The following is a 25,717-nucleotide window of genomic DNA, read 5'->3' on the forward strand; positions in this document are numbered from 1 at the left end:
TACTGGCACTGTCTGAAATAGAACGGTTCCGGACACTGGCAGTGACTGGACCTCAATGTGAGTCACAATAGTTTAGATGGAAGTTTCCTTCTCAAGGACTTGCTGCACAGGTAACCTAAGAAAAGTTCAAACTCAAACGTGAAGAATAAGGAAAAATAAGGGCGCACGCCGAGAAATCAAATAGAAGCACAGAGTGCCTGGTTTTCTTTGAATTTGTCACAGTGCTTAATTTGAGCCGGGGGTTTCCGGTTTTCAGCACGGACACTTGATCGTCAACACCGGCGCTTTTAGCACGAACTCAACCTCAAGGTATTGGACTGTTTTTCATGAGCACCAGTTAGGGACACATTTATTTTTTGAAAGCATGGGGAAATTAAGTGATTTGCCCAGCATCACAGGATGTTGAGCCGACACCGAGACTCGAACGGTTGCCCAGCTCCAAAGTCGCCAACTCTGGCTGTTAAGCCACATCCTCTCCCCACTTGTAGGGTTTTATGTATAGTAGTTAGTCCTGTTATAGGCGGCCCTAATAGGAGCAATGGGCTGGTGCAAGCTGCCTTCTGCACTTATTTTTTCCCAAATGAACCTTTGGCCCCAAAGAATGTACCACAAACTGTACAGAGTACAACTTTCCGTTTGCACATCGCATGACTAACGTGTTGTGTGATGGAGGCTGGAGACGGCGCGCAAGAAAAAGCATTTTATGATTAACCTGTCAAATAAGTCTGCGACTTTCCTCGGATGACCCTGCTGGCGAGTTGCCCAAACCGGTTCTCGTTGTCGTTAAATCTGCCTGTAATCCTGGAAATCTCGCGTTGCAGGGCAGGCGGTGAGGAAATACCCCGTCCACCTTGTGGTAACAAGGGTTTATGGTGTAAATGTTACACTCGGCTTAGGGCCGCTCTCCGGCCCTTACAGTCGCTGCCGGCAGAACTTCCATAAATGTCTAGACACGCCACCATCAAAACAAAAAGACAAATTAGGGGGCGCGCGGAGGTCAGCAGAAACGCCAGAGTGCCAAGTGCATACTTCCATAGCAGCAGCATCTGTGGCAATAATTACATTAATAACAAATATTAAATGCCCTGCCAAAGTCAGAAGAGAAATCCGTGCAAAGCCTCTTTACCACGGCCCCAGATGAAACTCTCCCAAAAGACACATATGTTTGCATATATTAAAGAAAAATCCGGTCTTGGAACAGTTACAGGAAGCGGGTTGTGACTGTTATGTGAGCAATAATTCGATATGTGTGCCTGGCCGGTCTGTTACTGTGTATTAATGGATGATTGAACACTAGGGGCCAGAAGCACCTAGCCTTTTTTAGGTCGCAAACGGCCCAATTAGCAGAATCGGGCCGTTTGTGACAGAAAAAAAGCATTTTATTTAATGTGCAAAGCCCTATTTTGCGATTCAGTAACCTATCACTGAATTGCAAAACGGGGTTTCCGATTCGGTATCAGGAAGGGGAATGTTAAAGGCGTCTCTTCCTAATAGCGACTTGCAGTGGTATGTATTAATGTGCTGTGACTGAAAAGTGATTGCAAAACATTTGCATTTTACCGCCAAGTTGAAGTAGGGTTTAGCCCATTCGCAAACACAAATAGGTCCCCAAGGATCACCCTTCCCCTTTGTGAGTCGTTGTAAAAATGTTTAAGAACAGGCAGTGGTCCCTACTATTAAAACATAAAAAATAAACATTTAATTTTTCTTTTTAAAACGCATCACATTTTCCTTTAATGAAAAGGCTTCATTTAAAAAAACAAAACATTGCTTTATTTAAAAGCAATCACAGACTTGGTGGTCTGCTGACCCCAGCAGGCCACCATCCCTGTGATTTTTGTGATTTCCAATGGGTCGCAAACCGAGGCCAACCTCATGAATATTAATGAGGTTGGTCTATTTGCATCCCACTGGGAATCGCCAAATGTGTGAAACACAGATTTGTACACAGCCGTTTATGATGACCAAATAACGAATCTCAAAAATGTGGTAATAGGTAATCGCAAACCCAAAGCTATGTACATCGGGCCCTAAGCTTCTGCCCTCTGGAAATCCTGCAAGTTTTACAAAGTCGCAAACGGAATTCTCAACAAACAATTATTTAGATACATACGTTTAACTACTCGTCCCTCAATCTGACGCATCTTCATGAGTCCACTTGCCTGTGTACCAATTTACAGAAATGCATGTGTGTCCAGTAGCGGCCCGTGGAGGGAGTGCCGCGGGGCGGGCGGGGGAGGGCCAGGGTGTGGGGTAGTAAACTCCGGCTCACGGCGGACTGGAGTAATGTAACTAAATAAATAAAACAAATTTCATTGCGCGCGCTGAAACGCCAAATGCGTTTCAGCGCGCGCAATGAAATTCGTTTTATTTATTTATTTAGTTACATTACTCCGGTCGGCCGTGAGCCGGAGTTTACTAACCCCCACCCTGCCCCTCGCCGCCCTGCAGCACTCCCTCCACGGGCCGCTACTGTGTGTGTCTGTACCTAGCTGTCCTCTCTCTGGCCAACCACCTTTCACGCTCTGTGCTTCTCGTTCCCTTTCCCCGCACTGGTATCCTCTGCTTGGCCACACAATAAGCAACTCGCAAAGAGACTCCAAGTCCCCAAAAAGACCTTCACCGGCTGCCTATCTACAAACGTGCCCTCTTCAAGCTCCTCACACGCACCTACAAAGCACTACGCAATCAACGCTCAGCGTAGCTCAACAGCGTACTTCAACAGCTGCATACAGTTCCACACAGAGACCAAGTACCTCTGCTTACTCCCCCCTCGCCCATGTCTGCTGCATGCACCTTTTCCTACCTGCCCCCCCCCCCCAAGGCTGGAACACCCCCCAATACCCCTTTCCACACCAAACCTGCCAGCTCCATATTACAATTCCACAAGAAACTGAAAACCTGTCTCTTCCCGTAGGGTTCAGTCAGGGCTGCACCACCTGCTTAGATGCCAGGTTAACCTCCCAGGTGATATGACCCAAAGCATTCATATACATAGAACATAACATGTCTACAGCAATGTATTTTTTTTCGCTCTCTCTCTTTTTCTCTTCCACTGACATCTCTCTCTCCATGTCTTTTCTCTTTTCACCGCTCTAGCTATATCTCTCCCACACTGTGGGCATGGTTCACTAAGGGCCTCCGCACTCGTGGTGGAGGTAGTCGCGGGGAGTATTCCGCACTCGTGGTGGAATTTCCAGAATGAAAATTCTCATTATGGAGACTCCCTCACGACTGCAGGGCTTCCGCCTCGAGTGCGGAGACTCCCATGTGACTGCTGGGCCTCTGCCGCGAGTGAGGAGACTCCCACAAAACTGCAGAGCTTCCGCCGCGAGTGCGGAGACTCCCACTTGACTGCTGGGTCTCCGCCGCAAGTGCGGAGTCTCCCCATGACTGCAGGGCTTCCGCCTCGAGTGCAGAGACTCCCCCGCGACTGCTGGACCTCCGCCGTGAGTGTGGAGACTCCCACACTAGTGCAGAGCTTCCGCCGCGAGTGCGGAGACTCCGCCGCGAGTACCGAGACTCCCCTGTGACTGCTGGGCCTCCGCCGCAAGTGCGGAGACTCCCACACAACTGCAGGGATTCCGCCGTGAGTGCGGTGACTCCCCCGCGACTGCTGGGCCTCCGCCGTGATTGCGGAGACTCCCATATGACTGCAGGGCTTCCGCCGTGAGAGTGGAGACTCCACCGCTAGTGTGGCGGCTCCCCCGTGACTGCTGGACCTCCGCAGTGACTGCGGAAACTCTGCCGCCAGTGCGGAGACTCCCCCATGACTGCTGGGCCTCCGCTGCGAGTGCGGAGACTCTGCTGCCAGTGCGGAGACTCCCCCGTGACTGCGGGGCCTCCGCTGTGAGTGCAGCGACTCCCCCGTGACTGCGGGGCCTCCGCTGTGAGTGCAGAGACTCCCCCGTGACTGCGGGGCCTCCACTGCGAGTGCGGAGGCCCTTTGTGAATCAGGCCCCGTGTGTGTATTTCTATCAACATGCATCTGTCTAGAGCAACATGCATCTCTACATTCCATCTCTCACTACATATCACATTACTCTCTATGTACACACATACACACATATCATACCATCCAAACAGAAGTTTCTCTTTCTCTTCCTTTTAAATTGTTCTTATTTTTAAAAAATCATTGAATTCTTTTGTCTCTCAGTACCACAAATCGGACTTTCTCTAATTCCACATTGGCTCTCTCTCCGTCCGCCTTTACTCCCTCCTCCATCTAACGAATTTCTCTTTCTGCAGCATTCAACCGCCCCCTGCACATCACTCAGTCACCGTCCACATCTCTACCACTCTCCACTGATCGAAGCAAATCTGATAAAAAGCAAATGGAAAAAGTTTACCCAAGCTCTCCGTCCAAAGTCTTGATGAAAAGCACTCATACATAAATGCATTGACGGAGTCCTGACGTCAGCCGAGCGCCTGCAAGGAGCCAAATCTGCCACTCTCCATTAAATACACTCAGGGCTGGCATGGTGTACAATGAGAACACTGCAGGATGCATGGCACCCTTCAGAGAAGAAAGCAAGGGCAGGCTCTGTGCTTGGAGTGGCACCGGGCAGGAAGTCGCTCGAATGGCTTCCTGATTTGTTAACCTGCACAAACGAAGCCGCAGTCCATTTCTGCTGACGCCATCACCTGGACGCTCCGCTTAGCGGACGGCATAGTTGCACTCCTGCCAACATGAGTGGCACCGGAGGAATGCAGACGGTGAACCTTGATTGCAAAGTAGGCTTTTACTGAGTAATTGGCCACACAGAAAATTGATTTGGGTTGCAAATTGCAGCCACTCCTGAGTAAACCTCTCCTTTGTCATGGTGCCAGTTGCAACAAGCCGATACCTGAACTTCGCCGTAGACCGGCTTGAAGGCAGTTCTCACCACGTTCACTAAGGCATTACTAGCTCTTAGGTATTCATACATCCATATAACCTCCTTTTTGAAAACTAAAAAAGTTGGGTGTCAAACGACTTTCTTCATCAAGTGTCTTATGCCGCACACCATTAGCCGATCAATCAGTTTTACTGATTCTTCCAAGATTTGTGTCTTTTTATATCATGGTTAGTAGAACACGGCACTGCCAGAGGTGCAACCAGTACTCTGTAAAGTGCTGCTTCCCCACCTCCCCTCTTCCATATGTTGTCCTGGGTTGACTTTCCCTTTCGTGCTACCAGATCACACCGGCTGTTGGTGTCACCAAACCATACAACTGGTGAGAAGATACAGAGAAGGCCCGAACAGGCACATCCGACTTGGTCTTCCGCTTCCCTCCTGCTTCCCCACCACCCAAAATGAACAATATTTGTCCCCTGCAAAGACTAAATTATTATAAAGGCCTCTGCAGCGGGGTCTGTAAGACTTCTGCACCTCACCCACTGGTCGCATGCCTGCTTCCGATGACCGCCTGGGGTCAGCCCAGCTGCAAGATCCAGGTCATGTTGTACCACCCAGACAGCCCAGTTCAAAGTTCACAAGCGCTCCTTTCTTGGGATAACCCTACTTTCCGACGACCAACTACATAAGAGGCCACTTCATTCTCCCCCCATGGGTGTCTTGTTCTCACCCAGCACCTTTCATAATCTCTGGACGAGGGTGTCTTAACAGAGAGCGCATAAGCAATGTTTCATCCTCATTTTGGGCCATTTCTCCTTTACCCCTTTTTAGGTTCCTTGTCCGCCTCGGTCTCTGGCTCTCTTTGTATTTTTTGCACATACAGGGAGATTTTTTACAATTCCACAAGACAAGCGCATCTTCCTGGGTGTGCCTGTGGCTCTCGGTAGAGGATGCCATGGTACTTTTTACTGTCAGTGCAGGGCCATTTCTCTTTTACCTCTTCCTAGAAGGCATTTCCGGTCTGTCTGCAGTTGTGTTAGCACTGGGCATCTTAGCACTTCCTGCTGTCTATCTCTGTGTTGGTATTTTACCCCCTCCCCCACATTATTAAGTGTCTACGTGCTTCGATCAACGCCTCTCATATATTTTTTCTCTTTATGGAGCATGAATGGCAGCATGCCTGAAACCCGACATGACCCCAGACACGGCTGGATTGGCCTTAGGGGGGCACTGGGCGTTTTCCCGGTGGGCTGGAAGGGTCGGAGCCAGTTTTGGACCGGTGGGGTCCGCTTTTGTTACTGTCCCTCTTTCACTTATCACCATCAATCCACCTACTGAAGATCCCATTGGGACATTTTAGAACACTGGGAAGCTGAGAGCCGCACTGAAGACCATGGACAGCCAGAGGGCCAATAATGCCGGATATGGACCTTCTGCACCAACATCCAGTGTTTGCTTCTATGCACTCTAGCCCATGTGCAGTCTTTCCAGTTGTTTTGTCTTAAGAACATGCATACACATGACAGATTTCATATGCAGCCATCACTAGGCTTTAGCAAGAGTAAAGAGTTACGAAGAGAAAAGGAAGCTTTTCCATTTTTTTTCTGAAGTGACAGGTGTTAGTCTGCTGATGCAGTAAGGACGCCTGATTGCTCCAAAGAGTTGGGGGTTCAAGGATGGAAGCGACCTTTCTCCAATCCTTTGTGGATATTGAAAATGTGGAATGCAACGCAAGCTTGACTGGGAACAGATTACTCGAGGAGCCCGAAAGAACATAACTGTCCAATGTGTCCTGGAGCAGCACTGCCCAGTTCTTACCTTCAGGAAACAGAAAATATTCTTTCTATAGCGGGAACCAATGGCGTCTTTCTGATGATGCATCATAGAGGTAACAATGCCTGTTACTCAACATTGCTCTAGCTGCTGCATTCTGTACAAGCACAAGCTGCTGGACGATGTAGGCTGGTGGCACCAGCTGTATATTCCTGTAAACCAATCAGGAATTCACTAACACTCGTAAACCAATCAGGAATTCACTAACACTCGTAAACCAATCAGGAATTCACTAACACTTGCAAACCAATCAGACATCCACTAACTCGTAAACCAATCTGGAATCCACTAACTCGTAAACCAATCTGGAATCCACTAACTCGTAAACCAATCTGGAATCCACTAACTCGTAAACCAATCAGACATCCACTAACTCGTAAACCAATCTGGAATCCACTAACTCGTTAACCAATCTGGAATCCACCAACACTCGTAAACCAATCAGGAATTCACTAACACTTGCAAACCAATCAGACATCCACTAACTCGTAAACCAATCTGGAATCCACTAACTCGTAAACCAATCTGGAATCCACTAACTCGTAAACCAATCAGGAATCCCAATACACACACTCAAGCAGCTGTGGATGCCCTTCTGTAGGCAAGTTGGACACTTTGCATAGAACCCAAAATGATGAAAACATGGCATAAGAAGTGTGCACTAATCGCTAATTTAGGACCCGCCCGTCCCCCTGGGAAATAACAAGAATGACTGTGCCAGTGTAAAACCAGAACATTGTTGCTATTTGCTGAATTACTAGTCCGAATGTAAGCTTTAAACCCCTCCCTAGCTACTTGCCTGCCAGCTCAAATACAATCCTCAAAGCCTCCAACTACCTACTACATTAATGGCTCAGCTGCATTCACGAAGGCGCAACACTACATACTGCTTCAGTGGCCAGCACGCAAACCTGAAACTTTCCCACTACTTGCTGCATCAGTGGCCCGCATGCAAGCCAGAAGCCTTCCACCATGCACTACAGTACTGGCAGTACTGCAAGCCTCAGGCTGTTCCGCTACTGGATTGAGGGCCCGAATGCAAGCCTGATGGAATCCAAGACCGGATGAAAGCTTGAGAAGACGACTGCCTCTCCGCCTTACAAAACACACACGCATAAGAATGCGCTCTGTGCCACACTGCCCTGTGCACCGCTCGAAAGCCTCAAAGCGCACAGCTCTCCAACTGTTGAACAAGGAGAGGATGTTCTACCAGATAGACAGTGGCCTCCGAGAAGAGCAGTTCTTCGCTCTTCCGAATGGGCAAAGTTTGTGTCTTTCTGATGACGTAGCACAGTGTCCTCCAGAGGGGAGTTCCCTAAGCTGAGAAGAAGTTACCACTGAAGGCAATGTTCTTCTGTCCCAAAATAACAAGTATTAATATAGCGTACATTCACCCACAGGTACCTGGGTGCTAAAAAAAACAATGTTTATTGTTACCCAACTCAATGGTACTCGTTCATCAGTCAGAAGAAGTTTGTAAGTTCTTTCTTCTTGTTTGAAGGACACAAGCAGTCAAAGTTACATCTACCCTTCCTTTGTGAGCTCAGAGGGCCACAGTCTGACAGTGGGTTAAGGGGCAGACGCTTGTACCCGAGGGTCACTGGTCAATACACGGATACAAACTCACTGTGGGTAAAGACCCACCGTGAAGTCTCTGAGGAGGACTCACTGAAGCACGCTCTTAAAGACTGTGAGAGCGTGTTGTGCTCATCAAGACATGGCCACCAGGTATACACCCCGTCACACTAGCCCGTCGGACGGGCAAGGGACCCACCAGCATAGCCATCCAACGCAGAGCCAAAGGCGCATCTGCTCGGCTCATACCTCAACTCTCCTCTGCAGGAGCACTTGTCTTTGCTCGAGCAGGTACCAGGCGCACTGAAAACGGAGTGCAAGGCCCCGCTGCGATTTCACCAGGATTCGTATCCCGGATCCGTAAGGGAGAAGCCAGGATGGTCCATTTGCAAACATGAACATAATGAATCCGAGCCACAGAGAAACACATCCGGCTCATTCCAGAAAAAGACGACAAGTTGCATTCAAGGATTAAAAACAAAATTGAAAATGGACAGCTAAATTATAGGTAAAATAATAACACCACAAGCCCCACCCCACCCCTATTACCAGGAGGACAGCTCTATTCACGTGTTTGCTGAAAACGTTAAGAAACCGCAATGAAGCCGTTTACCCTGGAGGTCCAACCGAGTAATCCTTTCCGGTTTGAAGCCGACAATAATTATTCTCCACCCTGCAATCTGTTGCTAGTGGGTTTCAGTGTATTATTTTTATCATAATAAACAGCTTTGCCTCTTTTTTAATGTAATGTTAAATGTGTGCCTTAGTTTGTATTACAAGACTTAACAGAGGACTAGAACTTCTGGTGTTTACAGAAAAGCATTGGCAGGGCGGTGATGATCTTGCGTCTGTGAACAGTTAGGCCGCATGCTCTGCTGTCAGAGATTTGCTGGGTGTTTGAGGCTTCAGTCGCTGTTGCTGAGTGTTTTGTCTCTACCATACTGACCTAGACATTCGAGTATTTCTATGGCTGGAAAAGCCTTTTCTACCTTCAAAACAATAGGGTTTCTCTGTAGCTCTGCTCTCCATTCAGACCCACTGTGAACAGCGACTTCAGCGTGGTAGGCTGCTTAGGGCTGCAGAAAGAGATGACACTCTATGGACAGATCTGCCCACAAAAACACGCCAACCTCTACGAATGATCGGAACAAAGGACGCCGGTACAGATATATACTGAAGACACAGAGGGTATCAAGTCTTCCCTTGACCCAGAACCTACCATCAACTAAGAATGACTTCTAGACACCTTTGAAAACAAGATTTTATCTACTTCATCAAAACTTCATACAGCATAAAGAGAAGTAATTATTTTAGGTTAGAAATGGAGACATACCTTAGTTGGTTTAGGGCCTCCCAAAATCACTGCCACTGGCTGATAAGGTCAATAACCTGTGCATTATCTTTGATGAGGAGGCCACACTGGCCCCACAGGTCATGACTGTGTTGAGGTACCACTGCCCGCATGCTCCGTAAAATTTTCAAGTGGCTCCCGGCCAACACCAGAAGGACTGTCACGCAGGCCCTCATCACCAGCAGACTGGACTTCGATAACATGTTGTACATCGGAATCACCGCACGCCTGATTAAGAGACTCCAGGCAATACAAAACTCAGCTGCGAGACTATCTTCGACCTCCCCAGAAGGACCAACATCACACCCCATCTCAAGAAGCTACACTGGCTCCCGATTCAGAAGAGATGCCAGTTCAAGATGCTGACCCAAGCCCACAAGGCCCTACACGACAAAGGTCCTGTGTACATTAACCGATGTCTCCCTCGCAGACACCCCACAGATCTGCCGAACCAACATCAGAGGACGCTCCTTCGCGCACCTGGCAGCCAAGGCATGGATCGACTTCCTCTTGCACCTTAGGACAGCACCGTTGCTCCAGCAATTCAGGAAGCAACTCAAGACCTGGTTGTTCGACTGATCTTAGCACCACGCAGCAGCAATCTTCCCCAGCATCGCGAGACCCTCACGGGTGACTCGCCGCGCTTTATGAATGTCTGATTGATTGACTGCTCAGACTTCTTTCTAGAAAACATCAATTGCGAGTTCGGAGCCTTAATTTTCACCCGGTAGGACACTACATTTCTTTATATGAAGGATTTCCAGCCCATTTGGTTGAACAACTCCAGAGTGCCCAAGATGCTGGAGTCAGAGCAGTTACTGGCCTTACGAGCAGTTACTGGCCTTACGAAACAAGAACTTGCCTCCATGGCTCGCAGAACTTTGCACTGATGACCTGCGGCCTACCGAATAAGATTTAAAGGTGCCGGTTGACTCTCAAATGTCTCAATCATCTGGCAAAATCTTATCGTAGTTCCAGAATTCAACCATGCTTTTGGCCAAAAGACCCAGTCAGGTAGAATGCACCATAGAAATGCAGCCCGTCCGTCAAAAAGGAAAGCACCCAAAAAGGAGAAACGAGACGCAAATTAATGAAAGGCCGACATGAGTAGCGAGAGAGGTGAAGAGAGAGATAGTGGAATACACAGCGAGGCGGCGAGAAGACAGAAATGGAAAAGGTGATTCAGCAGGTGAGGATGGCATTACTCAGCAGCCAATAGATGTGATGGAACAAGGGTGCTGCCAAGGAGATGGCCTTCCCATCTCCTATTCTTTTTGGGAGAGGAAGCAGTAACCCTGACTTCTTTGAAAATGATGTACCTTCCATTAGCCCGACAATGTTCTGCTGGCGACTGGGCAACCCGACTCATCCTCACACGCTGGTGATTTCTAGCCAAAAGAATTGAGTCTTCCTCCGTTCAACTCCTTCTGCTGCTCTATAGATATTGAGAAATTGTTTTCAAACCACGTTATTGTCCTTAACAAAACATTAACCGACCCGCTTGGTCTCATATGAATACTTTGGATTACTTAGATAGTTGTACCCTGCATACATAGGGTAATTGTAGTATTTATGGTAGTAAAAAGAAAGGCGTTACTCAAGATTAGTTTTCCTCTACATTTGATGTCCGAGTTGAGCGCCAAGAAACCACAGGTAAATAAGCAATATTCAAAAACAAGTACCACAACCTAACAGAACATTTCTTGAAAGAAATTCTCTGAAGTGACAACATTTTAGCTTGCTCACAAAAGTTGAGGTATAGCATGAAAACGGTTTGAAGACCGCTGTACTTGTAGCAGAGGAAAAGTGTGTGGTATAATACCATTCAAAACAATTTTTGATTTATGTGTCTGTCTTCGATGCCACATTTCTGCCTACATGCCCTGGTAGGCACTACAGACAAGCTTTAAATAGGAATCCAACAAGCAGGTTTTACTGGTATTTAATTACTTATTTACAGTTGAAAAGATAATATCATTGCTAAACACCACCCCTTTCTAGTAAGCCACAGAAATTGTCTAAATCAATTAAAATATTTACAGCATTGCCACATCTCACCAAAAGCCTAAAGCTCTTTAATCACCTTTTTTCTCTGCCTGTCATCTTTATCGCATTTCTTAAACTTCTAAGACCAACTCCTTTTATTTAAAAAGAAGATTATGGCTCAGTACTCCCCAACGGTCTCCTCACTTTCCTTTCCAATTTAAGGTGGAAGCTGTTGTGCCTCTCCTCATCCAAGTTCGATACGTTTCGCCCACCGCCTCTTCATGTGGAGGTCTTCTTCTGAATTTCTACCTAAGATTCTGCTTTTGATATCTTGTCTTTAGATATGTTCATATCATTGTCCTTTCTCCCATCTGTGTTCTATTGTCTTTCCTTATAAACCCACATGTACTGCCCGGTTTTCTCTTTTTTAATCCTTCTACTCATTATCTCCACCTTGCCTACGTATTCCTCACTTTCATTCTTAATCGTTCCAAACTTTGGAATTCCCATTCTGCTGATAACTAGTCCTCCCTTTGTCTTCAAAACGTCACAAATTACACATTTCTTAAAACGTTTGTTTTCCAAGGCTGACAATTCCTCTTTTGCAACTAAAACTTGAACTGTTGATTAAACCCATCAATTGATTCTGCGGAAACATATTTTCACTTCCCGCGCAGCGGAGACACTATAAAAAGTTCTCATAAAGATACATGTAGGCTGTAGAATGATTAACAAACTATGTAAGCCCAAACTAATGAAATGTTTCTGTGATTACAAAATTAACACAATAGGTTAATGTCTTGGTATCAGAAAAAAGAAAAACAATAAAATTCTGCGTTTGGCTTTATTTCCTAAAGTTTGTGCTGGGAGTTTAAGAAATGAAAAGTGTCAGCGTGTGCGGCTGGGGGAGATAGGCAGAACTGTGGGCAACGGTACACAGCCATACATGACATCACCAAAGACAGGCTTACATTAAGTACAGGCTGTCAAGAGGCCATATTGATTCAAATAAATGAACAACCTCAAACGTTTGTTCGTAGATGACAGCAGGACACTCCTTTAAGACATGGCTTAATTAGAAAGGAGAATACATACCGTCTTTAAATAAACAAAACAAAGATACTGTGCAGCAAACTGGAAAGTAAAGAGTGGATAAAATATATTTCAGAACAATACCTGCTACTACCTTTCAAGCTGGGGTTCCTAGCGGATTTAAAACCCATGGGTATAAGCATCTAAGCCCAGCAGGACAAATACTATCTAGTATCCAGGATGTAAAAAAAAAATCCTACATCAAAAGAAGCGCTGATAGAAGCTGAAGTGATATAAGACACTTAATGTCAGGAAACATCAAGACATAATTTCACATTAATATTAAACACCATCAGAATCAATTCAATGCCTATCTATTGATCCTTACTTGTTTTCTATGTCCTGAAGAAGGCAAATGCTGGTAAGTGTAGATATAAAATGTGTCAACAACCTCTTGAATTGAGTCTGAAAATTAGGTTTTTAGTTGAATGTAGTCCTTGAACTTAATATATATATTGACTGCAGTCCAAGAACACTTTAGGGGCTGTAGGAGGTGTCGCATGTTTTGACTTCACCCTTCTAACCGCACCGAGCGCCTTCTGAAGCACTAACATTAGGGACAGGTGGTGAGGGATGGGGGCATTACTTTTAATAACAAGGCCAAGACAACAGCCTCAAATGAACATGGCTTCATATATGTTGGGCATTGGTCTGAGGGTGCTGCAAACGATAGGTGTTACGATAGGCCAACGACAACAGCACTCATTGTATAGATCCATTAATAAACAAAACCCTAGCATCAAACCAGGATGATGTCTGCTATGATGCTGCTGAGGCAGAGTGGGACTAGCAGGTGAACAGCACTGTTCTTTACCTTGAGTGAACATTATTCCCTCGAATATTGAATACATGCATTCCCTGCTGCGTTCTCGCACACTGACGGGCTCAGTCGCAAACATTGTGCTGAGCCACTTTTCTCTTTTTAAAAAACTGCGCCTGTCTTTGCACTTTTAAATTGGTTGGAGAAGGAAAAGATTTTTCACCCAATAGAATCTGAAGTTTCTGACCTGCTACATTAATTGGGGGGGGGGGGGTCTAGATATGGATCAGCCAGTTACTTAAGATTGTTTCAACGTTGGCACTTTACAACGTTGAAGGGTCCAAACATATTATACAACCAATATGTCATTAAAAACCTTCAAGGCATTATTTTATATTCATTGAACTTTCTCCGTGAACTAAAAAAAAAAAAAGACAAAACAGAACAAAAATAAAAAGCAAATGATAGTGAAAATAAAAGACCAAAAATTGTTTCATATTTTAGAATAATACATACATAAAAATGCAGAAACATAAGGTTAGGGAAATATGTATGCATTGATTCATTGGTGCAGCAGTTTCCCTAATTTAGTAAAAGTTGAAACAGAAAGGAGATAACAATTGTTGCATGCAGAGTACAGCACATCACTTAGAGCCGCATGCTAACTGCAAAGGAGAAGCCACCTGCACTGGAGACTGAAGAATACACTAATAATGACACCCTGATCACCAGAGGCTTCAAACACTCCTTTCATGCAGTTCTCCTCAAATATATCTTAAGCCGTAATAGGCAGGAAAACAGTATTGTGGTCTTGTGGATACATGTGGCACAGTGCCTTTCAAATAAAAAAAAACCCTGAACAAATGAGTACAGTAATTTAACATTCACAAAGATATGTTTATATGTAATTGGCACATTCGAGCTTCCTTCTTTTACAAAGCATGTCCTGTTTCTTAAACAGAAAGCAATATGTACAGCTCAAATTCAGCTGCCGCTAAGGGGTTCTGGATTCTGCCATCCCCTGAGCTGCCAGCGCCTTAATTCCTAGGATATGTAATACAGAAAACCTCATGTTCAGACAGCTATAACTCAGCTTTGGTGGTTTTCCGCTATACATGGTTGTTATCAAGTCTGCCAGTCACTGATTCGCTCTCGCTTCTTGCCATCGCATCTGTGTTATCTCTGCCTGTTCCCAATGGAACGCGAGTATATATCCATCGACCTCAAGAAATCCAGGCATGTACTTTTCCATTTTAATCTAGATGAATTGAAAACACATGCCAGATGAGACAGTTTTTCCAGAAGTGAGACAGTGAGGGAATGTTCCGCACTCTTTCTGTAGCTGACATTGAAGTGACACGAGCAAGTCTACCACATTTTGTGAGCTCCAAACCTCTGAATCGACTGGCGTCTTTTCCCTCCGATCAAGAAGAAAGGCGGTCTTGGCCAGATCAAGCCAGGCAGCAAGGTACTGAATGGACTCTTAAACCCAGCATCTCATGCCAATGTCGTAAGGGTCTTACACGTCTAAACCCCAACCCAGATCTCAAGACAAAGTCCTTCAGGTCTTACACATACAAACCCCAACCAAGATCTTAAATCAACATCCATATGGCTGTGTGTATTCAAACTCTTACCTAAGCTCTCAAGTCAATGTCCTTAGGATAATGCATCTCTCACATGCAACCTAGACCTCAAATCAATGTCCTTATGGTCTTGAAAATCTAAACCCCTACCTAGATTTTATGTCAATATCCTTCAGGTCTTACACATACAAACCCCAACCAAAGATTGCAAGTCAATGTCCTTAGGCTATTGCACATCTAACATGTAACCACGATCTCAAATCAATGTCTTTATGGTCTTGCATATCTAAACTCCTACATAAGACCTCAATTCAATGTCCTTAGGATAATGCATATCTCACATGCAACCTAGACCTCAAATCAATGTCCTTATGGTCTTGCAAATCTAAACCCCTACCATAGATTTTATGTCAATGTCCTTCAGGTCTTACACATATAAACCCTAACTAAAGATTGCAAGTCAATGTCCTTAGGCTATTGCACATCTAACATACAACCTAGATCTCAAATCAATGTCCATATTGTCTTTCATATCTAAACCCCTTCCTAAGATTTCAAGTCAAGGTCCTTCAGGTCTTACACATATAAACCCCTACCTAATATTTCAAGTCAATGTCCTTAGGCTAGTGCACATCTAACATGCAACCTAGATCTCAAATCAAGGTCTTTATGGTCTTCCATATCTAAACTCCTACCCAAGATCTCAAGTCAATGTCCTTAGGATAATGCTTATCTCACATGCAACATACATCTCAAATCAACGTCCATATGATCATTATATCTAAACCCCTACTTAATATCTGAAGTCAATTTCCTTAGGGTATTCCACATCTAACATGCAACCTAGACCTCAAATCAATGTCCTTATAATCTTGCATGAATATATGCCATTATAACGCATGCGAATACATCGCATGCCATTACAACGCAGTTGTTACAACAACCGCGTTGTTAGAACGCTTACCATTACATCGCAAGTCATTACTATGACTTGCTGTAGAGGGCGCCCTGGACTTAGGAATAGTATTATTTACTATTCCTACTCCAGTAAGTGCAACAGCAGGAAAGGTGTTGGATTCTAAATCCAACACCAGTGCGCCTCCTACAGCAAGTCGTAGTAATGACTTGCGATGTAATGGTATGTGTGGTAACAACGCGGTCGTTATAACGACCACGTTGTAATGGTACTACATTGTGGAGACATCGTTGTAAATGCCGTTTCCCAATCTTGCATATCTAAACCCCTTCCTAAGATTTCAAGTCAAGGTCCTTCAGGTCTTACACATATAAACCCCTACCTAAGATCTCAAGTCAATGTCCTTAGGATAGTGCAAATCTCACATGAAATCTAGATCTCGAATCAACGTCCATATGGTTTGCATATCTAAGCCCCTACCTAAGATCTCATGTCAATTTTCTCAGGATATTGCATATCTCAAATGCAACCTAGATCTCAAATCAATGTCCTTATGGTCTTGTATATCTAAACCCCTACCTAAGATCTCAAGTCAATGTCCTTAAGCAAATGCATTTCTCACATGCAATCTAGACCTCAAATCAATGTCCATATGGTCTTTCATATCATAAACCTCTACCTTAGATCTCAAGTCAATGCCATTAGGGATTTTTGCATCAAAACATCAACCGAATACCTCTATTCATTGTTCTAAGGGTCTCGTGCATCTAAATCTCAACCTAAATCTCAGGTGAATGCATTTAGTGCCTTAAGCATTTGAAACTCGACCCAACATGTCGAGTCAATGGCATTAGTGTCTTCCCCATCAAAACTTAAGCCTTTGCCCTAAGACTTATTATTCCCAGGTGCGACACAACAGCGGTAGGAAACAAATTTTGGATTCTACAGCTGTCTCCATGAACAAAGGACTATAAAAAATAATATTTGATCCCTATGGAAAATGATAATTCTACTTCAAAGCATTTCTGTACAACCAATCTTGAGTAGCATTATTGGGCTCATAATCTTAGTATTTACACACTAGTTGCCACTCGTAACGTTCAAGAATGAGACTGCATCCTTCCTGGACACTCTCCAACTCCTTTTGTTGTCTGGCTACAGAAAGCTTTAGTTGTTTGCCAGTAAATCCTGTGGCATAAAAAATGGAAAAAAGAGCCTAGAGAGAAAGGCTTTGGATTTTAATAAGTCCCTTTACAGCTGGTCAGTGGTGCTGGCTATTTTGACAATCTCATGCCCTGGTCGGTTGCACGGTAAGGGGCTGCCTTTAGGGATGCTGGGTCTGACATGCTCCAGATATGACAAGCTTAGCTAACACATTTGAAACATTTGCACAGTATTGCCTCAGTTTTTCCTAAAAATAACATTGGGAAGGGCACACTCTACTACACACTTACACAGGCTACAGAGACAGGCTTGCTCACTATCAAAGTAATGTGGGGCTGATCGGCCATTTGTACCAGAGCTGATTGTAGGTCCCATCTGGCTCGGTTGGCTAGCCGCATTAGTCAACCAGAGAGTGCTTTCACTGCAGTGCATGATATGCAGAGTCCATGCACTGCCGTAGAGGCGCACTTTTATGAATCCCCCCTCCTGCCGTGTGTGGAAGCAGCAGGAGGGCCGCAGTCTCCAGCTTTGCCCTCCAGAGCCGTCAAGCCCTTTCCAGCGCACAGATTGCGGAGGCCAGATGAGAGCCTCTGGAAATGAGTGCAAACACTAGAGCACTACATCTCCAAGCAACTACAGGAAGCAGTCCTATCGGATGGAAAAGGATTACCCTGATATGAGATGGCTACCGTGTTCGAATGTAATGACAGAGCAGCATGTGGGTAAGCATCACTCAAGCATGCATGATCACATGAGAGCCTGAGGACTTGCAGTGTCTTCTCCCAGTGCCATTACACCTTTGCGTACATTGCTCCATTCTTGTTGGCTTATGCTGTCCCATATAATTTGTGATGACTATGGAGGTACCTTCGGGATCAGAGGCACTGAAGGTATTGTGATGGGCCCAATCACAACACACCTAACCACTCAAGAGCCTGCTGGTTTTCTGTCCCCTTTGGTTTTATGCCCCAGTCAGTGTGGAGAGTTAAGCATCTCATCAGAGCTTTTGCTGGTTCTGGGCAGGGGCAAGTCTCCTTGCTGCTCAGCATCTCAAGACGAGCATGAACCCCTGTCGGCCTGGAGCTCTGAGCATCACCTTAGCCCATCATCAGATCTCCAAGGAAGATATACTGCAATAAAGACGGCCGTACCCCGTGTGTGCTCACCATCTCCTATTCAATAGCACGTCAGTGCTTATATGGGAAAAAGTACAGTATTGCCCCAATTATGTCCAGACCAGTTCTGTGACCCAATCCAGGGCCTGCAAAGGGGATTTGGGAGGGCCAGTAGAAAATTACCTTTTTGGTGTGGTAATCCCAGATTATTCAGCTTTTGCAGGAACCTATATTTTTGCTAACTTTAGAACTCTGTGTACTTTACCACTGCTAACCGGAGGTAAAGTGTTTGTACTCCCCCTTTTAACTTGGTCAAATTGACTTATTTCAGATTGGCATGTTTAACTTGCCTGTAAATCCCTAGAATATGCTGTAGAAAGTGCACCCAGAGCCTGGAAGTTAAATGCCACTTGTGGACTGCATCACCTACTGTGCAATCCACTATAGTGGCAGTGCAAACATGGCTTCATGCCTGCCACTGTAGCCCGACTAACTGTTCAAAGCATGCACTGTGACATGCCAAAATAAATCCCTTTAAAAGGAGAAAATCTCTCTTTAAAATATAAGTCACCCCTAGGTATGCCTTAAAGCCCACAAGGGAGCGTGTATGGTATTTAATAGTGTGACCTGTAAAAAAACTAATATTAACATGTCTCTGCAATGACAAGGTCCAAAACGCTACTTTAATTGTGGCAGGCCGAGCTGTCCTATGTACAAAGCTGGAGTACAGATTAAAATAATAATACTGTATTTTGGGAAGGGGGCCAGATTAAAAAATAATTAAACAACTATTTTTAATAGTTTTAAAAATCCAAATCAATGGTGAAGTCAGATTTTTTAGACTTATTAAGGGAGACTATCATTTAGAAAGTTACATTTTACCTGCATGAACAGTCAGAAGGCTATCATAAACCTCTGCCAGCTCTCAACCTGTGCTCAGCCATGAATAGATGTGAGCAAGGTTCGAAATGCCTCCCAGGAGCAAACATGCTGACCTGAACAGGCAGAGGTGACTCCTCTAAACTCCACAGAGCATTCAGAGTGGGGGCTGTGGGCATCCTGCTTGAGTGCCAAGTCCTGCGTGACAGGTCTGCTGGGTTCGCATATAACACTTGGAAGGAAGAGAATACGATGCTAAGACAATTCTTGTTTACCCACCATCTGGTTGCTGAGGGACCCTGCTTTTTTCCTACCAGAATTCTGTCTCTGGGTTAATTGTGGGTACAGTACCTACTCCAAACAGGATGTTCTTGATAGAAGTGTGTGGACACTAGAATTAACATAGTATAATCCCCCCCGCCCCCAGCCATACCGTCCATGTTTAGTGTGGCAACCCATTTTGGGCCTGTTTACAGAAAGGCAACCAGGAACTATTGCAAAACTAGGTAGGTCATGGTTGGGAACTTTTACCCCATTGGTTAGAGAGAGGCCAGGAGTAATTCCACCCACAAGGTCGTTCCAGGCATAAATGTGGCACTTCCAGGCACCCACTTCAGAACACTTTCTGGACCTGCAGAAGATCAGAAGAGGACTGAACCTGCTGTCAGAGACCTGAAAGGAACCCTGCCCCCTCTTGTACCAAGAGCAAATCCGTGGACTCCAAGGGCCAGTTGACAGTCCTCCTGTGTGACTACAGGGAGACAACAAGCTGCACGAGGCCGCTCCTGATCAGTCGCAAAAGGAACTTGCACTGCATCCTACCGATGGCCTCCCATCTCTGCCGGACACACTGAGTCTCTGAGTGCCTCCCCTGAGGCCCTGGGTTGTGTTGAAAGTGTACTCCTGTGGTGGACTGGGACTTAAAAGAGAAGGTAAACTCTTTGAACAGGACAAACCTGGTTGTTGTATCGGACCCGTGCTCCATGGTGGTCGGCCTCACATTGTGCCTAGGTGCTCGTGTACCATCACCATGGACTATGGTTCTTTGTGCGCTTTGGTATTTTTTCTGCTAAAACGTCAGAAATGCATATCTCCTGGTCTCCTAGTTGGATTTTTGTGATTTTAATATCATTTTGTTTGTTACATTTTACTCCATTTGTCTAATTCAATTTGGGGTTTTTCATTATTTTGCATTTTGACATTATTACTGCTGTGGAACCCCATAAATACTTTGCACATTCGCCTTAGTTAAACCTGTCTGTTCTGTGCCATAGCTACCAGGGGGTTGAGCTCAGGATAATTTAGTGACTTTGAGTGTTCATCCTGACAAGGGTTGTGATGATAATTTATTTTGGTAGTCACCCACCCCAAATAATATTCTCATTTCTTATGTTGGGATATTTGGCACTACACAAAATACAAATATAAATCGAGATTTAAGCCAGTACTTAAAAATAAATGTTAAAAACTATATGTCAATAAAAAATAGTTTACAGAACGGAGGCAGATGCTGCGTTTTTCACGTGCACCACTCTCATGGTGTGACTAAGGCTGTAACCCTGCACAGAAGCAAGGGCTCTGTCCGGCTTACCTATGTCCTATCTAGTGCATCAGGAAACCCCAAAACAGATCAATAACCTGGAAAGATAGTGCTGCTTTGTAACTGGAAGGTACAACAATCACGGCCGGACAGGGAACTGAAACCAGCCTAGGCAATCACCTCGACCGGCCACAAGGGGGGGCTGGGGAGCGGCGCGAGTGGGAAGCACCACTCCCCGCTGTCGCTTTTGTTACAGGCGGCTGATATTGCAGCACTGCTGTAAAACCGGCCACCTGTAACAAAATCGCCCCCCAGGGGTCCAAAACAGTCCCCCACCCTACCGGCCCACCGTGAAAATGCACGGTGCCTGCTACAGCCAGTTTGGCCCTGCCAACAAAGTAAGTGAGGGCTCTATAAACCATGTATGTCTCTATGCAAATCAATTGTGCACTCCGAGGGAGAGGATGTAGTCTTATGGCTTGAGCGATCAACATGGAAGCTCGGGAACCGGGTTCGAGTTTCAGCAACGATGCTAACACATCCTGTGATTCTGGGCAAATCACTTAATCTCCCTGTACCTAACAAAAATGAATGTGTTCTTCTGTACCTTAACCGGTGTTCATGTAAAGGGCTCGGTTACCCAATTTCTTAGGTCTAGTTCGCGTTAAATAAAACAAAAAAAACAACAACAACAAAAAAGAGGCGAGCTTTGATGTCGAAGTAACCTGTCTGAGGCCTCCAAACCACATTCATACCTGAAGGAGCACTGGCAAAGCCCACAGGTCTGGCTGTATTATGCTAAAGCAGGCAGACACATGCTGGTGTTAGTGCATGAAAGCTAGAGATGTAGGCAGTGCTTGCTTTAGAGCTGTCTGAGCCTTTCTGGTAATATGACTTTACTTATTTTATGTAGCACAGACTTAGCAACAGAGGTCAGAACATTTTGCAACAATAGAAACAAACATACAGCTTAAAAATACACAAAAACAAAGCATTGCCATTAAAAAAAGAAAAGGCACCGATATTGGAAACGTAACATAAGCCTTGAAATCCCTGGGATGACAGAGGTACAATTACCCTTCACAGGGTCGCCCACTGATTGACGTGGACACAAGGCTTGTGGAAATCTGTGAAGCAGCCAGTGGTTGCGCACATTTTTGGCCCCCTCAGGAATCCCTGGGTTAGGTCATTAAAACAGCAATCATTCTTCAAGACTGGAAAAAAAAAAAAAAGAACTGATGTAACCGACCTCCACTCTCTGACTCATCCCAAACCCCCTTCTACTATGATCCCCAAAATAACCCTTTCTATACTGTTCCCTCCTCTACCCCTTCTCGCATTATCTCAAGCTTCTTTTACTATTCAGATCTCATCCCAAGCCTCCTCCTACTGCTAGGAGCACCAAAAAACAAAAAACTAGACCCTTCCCTCTTCTATCCCTCCACTATCCTTTTCAATCCGACTAACATGTCCACCACCACAATTAATTTCAGATTTCCCTTTACCAATTACCCACTAATCCTGTTTGAGTTCAGGAGTAGCATGCTACCCGCTGAAAAGCACTCCGACACCTCATCAGGGATAGCAAGTGCTATATAAATGCGAACCCTTCCCGCTTCTATCCCTCCACTATCATTTTTCAATCCAAATAAGAAACTCACATGTCCACCTCTCAAATTAATTTCAGATCAACCTCTACTAATTCACCACTAATCCTTTTTGGGTTAAGGAGTAGCGTTCTACTCACCGAAAAGCACTTCGACGCCTCGTCAGGGGTAGTATGTGCTATATATTACAATTCCAAAAACGTATACAGTTCTGGGGAATAAAATTTGGCAGGCAGTGTGTATTCCCCTCTCCTCTTCGGTTTATGTTCCCGATTCCTCTAGCAGGCACAGAGAAGGTTCCCAGAGGAAGAGGCGCATCAGTGCAGTGCAGCGAGAAGACTGATGATGTTAGCTCAGTCTAAATTAAAACTACTGTCTGACACTTAAAAAGCCTGATAGGATCTGATTAAGTTATTTATAAGTTGCGAAAAAGAGTGGAGCTTGTGGAACCGGCATCAGAGAGCTTTTGCAGGAAACAGGGAGAGAGAAACACTAGCAGGGTTGATGCTGGGGCAGGATTGCCTGCTCAGTGAGCTGCTAAGAGATAGAAGGCACTGGATAAGCGCAGGAGCTGCTATGTGCATGAATTTAGTGCTTGCACCAAACTAAGCACCGAACTGTGCCCAAAGTACCAATGAGCCAAGCAAGAGGACGGTTAGACAATATGGGGTGAGGAGAGGGCAGGAAGTAAAAGAACACTGGGGTTATGGAGCTCCTGAGTAGACCAGGGGGTGGACAGCTATGAAACCCCTGCAATAGGGGGAACAAAAGAGTTCTGCCAGCCCTTCTGTGCATGTTGCCCATGGGGTTCTAAAAACACATTAAAAGTATTCAACGCGGCTTTAAGAAGCATGACCTGTCATTGAAGCAAAGAACCAGGGAGTGCCCGTCCGTCGTCCTTCTGTCCTCGCACAATCCAGAATGACAACAAAGAGGGTTGAGTTCCCATGCGAAGGTCCTCCCACACTCTACACACAGCTATGAGCTGGAAAAATACAAGGCTCATATCTCGCCCACGAGAGTAGGAACCGGCAAGGCTGTTCCAGGTCCTACCTAGTCGGGAGCATCCTGAGTTCGCCAACGATGACAAAGTGTTGGTATGAAAGAAGCTGAGAAGTCAAACAAGTTTAGTATCATCAGTGGCCCAATATCATGTGAAATCTACCCTGATGATTAACTGTGATGTTTGTCCCACGTGCGGGGCGGATCCAAGAATGTCCTACATCCAGGATTTGTGAAAGTCCCTTTGGGCAAGTAATTATCCGATGACTAACAAATCAGTTACTGTGGCTAGAAATTAAAGACTGGCTGTGGTGACGTAACTCCTTGATCTAGGGCAGGCCTTTTTATTGACCGGGTGACAACTCCATGCTTAAGGCTTGTAGATGCTTCACCTGTGTCAATGGGTATTTGCAATGGACTGAAACCCAAGGCCCTGCGACTTGGTAATCTATGGATTAGACTTAATGCAGATGTATGACGTCCGGACATGAAAGGCCTAAGGACTTAACCAGACCAATTATGTGCAAGTAACACTCCTGAAGGGTTGATGGTTTACAGATACAGGGGAAGGTGTATATGAGTCTGACATCCAATGGGTTGACATCATGGTTAACAGAAGGCTAGTAACTTTACAAAGAAAGAAATACTGCAATGAATCCCTCAGGAACAGAGCAGTGGCTGACAATGAAGCTGGCCAACAGAGAAATTGACACGTTTAAGGATTTTGAGGATGGGTTTGTGGTTTTCCTCCAAAATTTTTATTTTTTTTAGAATCACTAATTCTTGGATAAATGGAAAGACTGTCCTAACCCACTTGAAAGACACTTAAACTTCTAGCCTGGAGATCAAGGTGGCGTTGATTACATTTTAACACAATTTTGTTGACTTTACTGTTAAACTAGTGGCAGGAAATGTTCATGACATAATTCAGGGGTAACTAGTCTGAATTTCTAGGAGTGTGGATTCTTTACCGAATCTTTGTTTTTTCCATGCAATGACATTTCAAATGGTAACATGACTAATGCAAGATGCGTGTAATTAACGGCCAAAACAAACCTAGCTAAACAAGTTTGTTGTGGGGGAGACATCAATATATTGAATGAAACCAGATTTTCTAACTCCATAGGAGAGTTGACACTTTCGCTTGCCTCACAGTGCCTAATATATATCTCGAGGGAGAGAGGATACGTAGCTGGTAACCATATAATATGGTCACAACAGAGTCTTCTTGAGGTTTTCCCCCAGGAATTTGGAACTCCCTGCTCTCAGAAATCAGACTGAATCCCTCAACTGCATTCTTCAGAAAGGAAGCTAAGGTGCTATTGATGAACACAGTTCTGCCCTAGAGCGCAGGAACTCTACTCTCCGGGCCCGGCATGGCACATTCACTACACCCATGTTTATTACTCACCGGTTACAATTGTGTTATTTATTTGTCAGAATAGTCCTTGGGGTAGTCCCTCCCTCAACTGGGGAGCTACAACATCCTGCACCAGTCTCAATTATGTTGTTCTTTGCTTTACATGTTTCTTCTCTCTGATCATTTGTAAAGCGCTCTGATACCCTCATGGGTTATGTTTGCGCTATATAAATCTTTAAAATAAATAAAAAAATATGGTCCAATATTGCCATTGAGAAGGTCTGCTACCATTGTAAATGAGGACAAATGTCACCAGATTCCCGAGATTGAACCATATTAGTCAGGCTATCTTTTGTGTTCTTTTGTACAATACATTTATTTTGGGGTACTTTGCTTGAAGAAGCGGTTTTCTACGAACTGCGGCTAACAATAGGCACTGATTGCCATTAGAGTGCTTAGGGTTTGTTTACCTTTCATGACTAAATTGTTGACAAAACAAAAGACAATCATGAGGGCAAGTGGATTTATGCGATTCTGTGGTGCATCGCGTACTGCCTAATTATCGATTTACTGCTTTTGCCACATACTTTGCATAATTCTTTCACAAAAATGTTGTTTCTGGCTGAACTGGATCAAATAATACCACTGGAAAATATGCTGCACAATTAGCATTGTTTGCCACATAATTTGGGAAATCCTGATGCAGAATTTAGCCTCCATGCCACATAATACTAGTGGCCCTGACAATGTTGCTGCATTTTGTGCAAGAAAAGCATCCAAACATTATATGTGTGTGTGTGTGTATATATATATATATATATATATATATATATACACACGTATACGAGAAACAGATTCATAAACACCCTGATATACATTTTATATACACAAATCGATATTTTGTCCATTTAATATCTTACACAATCACCCTGAACCCATCTCAAAGCTCAAACTACAGAGACAAGCAGTCACACCACGTGGTTTTGAATAAGTGCAGAGGGTCGCTCTGCAGGCGGCAGCAGCAGTCTGTGAGCTTGGGCTTCCTAAACTGGTATCTTTATCCTCTTTAGGCCACACTTTACATGCTTTTCCCCTCAGTACCCTGTACTTCCC

General features: G+C 44.9%; 1 protein-coding gene across 8 annotated transcripts in view; it reads right to left on the minus strand.

The window, feature by feature from the left end:
- The window catches only part of THRB (thyroid hormone receptor beta), a 600,087-nt gene that overhangs the window by 304,673 nt on the left and 269,697 nt on the right, over positions 1-25,717 (minus strand). Inside the window, exon 1 of one of the 8 annotated variants that reach the window (XM_085630521.1) lies at positions 23,099-23,117. The exons of the other annotated variants lie outside the window; for them this stretch is intronic. The gene's annotated coding sequence lies outside the window, so the exon portion shown is untranslated. Of the gene's footprint in view, positions 1-23,098; positions 23,118-25,717 lie in introns of those variants that run through there. 8 annotated transcript variants of the gene reach the window in all.

This window comes from Triturus cristatus, chromosome 10 (assembly GCF_964204655.1).
Source record: "Triturus cristatus chromosome 10, aTriCri1.1, whole genome shotgun sequence".
Classification (NCBI taxonomy): domain Eukaryota; kingdom Metazoa; phylum Chordata; class Amphibia; order Caudata; family Salamandridae; genus Triturus; species Triturus cristatus.